Source organism: Gavialis gangeticus, unplaced genomic scaffold (assembly GCF_001723915.1).
Source record: "Gavialis gangeticus isolate Ggan-Ray unplaced genomic scaffold, GavGan_comp1, whole genome shotgun sequence".
Classification (NCBI taxonomy): Eukaryota; Metazoa; Chordata; order Crocodylia; family Gavialidae; genus Gavialis; species Gavialis gangeticus.
Window position 1 is genome coordinate 6,108,478 of NW_017729007.1, and position 1,713 is coordinate 6,110,190.

General features: G+C 34.8%; 1 long non-coding RNA gene across 1 annotated transcript in view; it reads left to right on the forward strand.

Moving 5' to 3' along the window:
• Window positions 1-16: 16 nt before the first annotated feature.
• Window positions 17-1,713, forward strand: part of LOC109292026 — a 2,888-nt gene continuing 1,191 nt past the window's right edge. Inside the window, exon 1 of the long non-coding RNA XR_002096024.1 lies at window positions 17-1,702. This is a non-coding gene — a long non-coding RNA (uncharacterized LOC109292026). The remainder of the gene's footprint in view (window positions 1,703-1,713) is intronic.

Here is a 1,713-nt window from a genome sequence, read left to right on the forward strand (position 1 = left end):
TTTTTTTTTTTTTTTTTTTTTACAAATAATTAACAGTATAAAGGTAAGAGCATATATCACAGAGGTACACTGACATAAATGATATCACAAAATAGCGCTAACAAGCAGTCAAAAAAAGAGCAAATGTTTCATTCATTTCACCTGTGCAAAGAACTATGCAGATACCACTTAAAATGTTACCAGAAAGTATCTCACAGACTCATTCATATTTTGTGGCAGTCTTGATACTTTAGTACTTTGGAGTGTCTTTGTAGTGTTTCAACCTTTATCATCACAGTTAATAATGACAACAATAAAGCCGCCCTAAACTTTGGTAGATCTGACCACTGGACAATTATGCCTGCACTGAGAAATTCTCGGGGGCATACTGGTTTTTGCTGTGTTTGCTATGTCTCTTACATGTGGCTGCCAAGGATGGAGTCAGAGAAATGGGGAAGGTGGATGAGCTTCCTTGCAACATCCACCAATGTTAGACTGGCCTTCAGATGTAGCCAACATAAGGTTCAATAGCTTTTAGACTGCTAATATTAAAACTAAAATAAGTTTGGTCTATGGATAATCAAAAGTGGCTTTGCATTATTTCCTATGTGGAGCTGCTGTACTGAGCATTCTTCAGCTACAGTGTAGGTTATGGGCCAACTGACTTTAAAGTAGGAATGAAGAGCCTTGAAATACACAACCATATATACTTCCTCTTAAAAGACCATACAGCAATTTATACTTCAAGACTGAGCTGACTGATCCTCAAAAGAAAAGAATAAAGCTGTGACATTTCTCAAAGTGCATATACTTTACATTTTCCAGTAATTTGAAGGCAGATCTTTGAGAAGTACAGTGAGAGATAAAGGATAAACTAGATAAAGCACAAAAATAAAAACAAATAATAAAGCAAAGGCCTGATCCTACTCCTTCTATGGCAAACTCCCATTGAATTCAGCAGGACTGGAGCCACTAATAAATAGTATGTCATAAATATTATATATACGTCAATATATTTTATGTATACTCATTAGATCAAAAATATACATTCAGTTTATATGAAATATATGTAAGAAGATGCTTAAACTATAGGAGCACAGGACTAGGAGGAACATAGGACCCTTATTTACATTCTCCACAAAAAGTCCATATGTTCCTAATCTACCTGGAGACCTAATAAAAAAATAAGGGTTTCATTTTGCTAGGTGTTATGCTAACATAGATTTAAAAAATTATTCCTGTGTTGTAAAGCTTACAGTATAGGTAAAGCAGAAGGGAGACTGTATAAAATAATGGCGGTTTTTATAATTGAACATCAACATTTCAAAAATCTTGCTTCATTCTACCGTATCATGGCATCTGATGCACTAACCAGTAGCAACTGGGAATAATTCACACGTTGTAACAATTCTGTACATTCCAATCCTACACTGCATTGACAGCTATATTATAGCTCTTAACAGGACAAACAATATTTATGTTGCATCTTTATCATAGCTATTAACAAGAAAAACATAATATTAACAATGTAAGTTATTTCTAAATACCCACTCAATGCAAACTTCCTCTTCAACTGCATTGGCCCTTTTGTATTTCTAACATTATTACAGTTACCTTAATATTCCACATGTCCTGCTGGAGATACTTCCTTCTGACAAAGAGGTACTTCTGTCCTACTTGACAGGTTGAATGTTAAGACCCCAGAAGTCTTTAGTGTGTGTGTGTGTGTGTGTG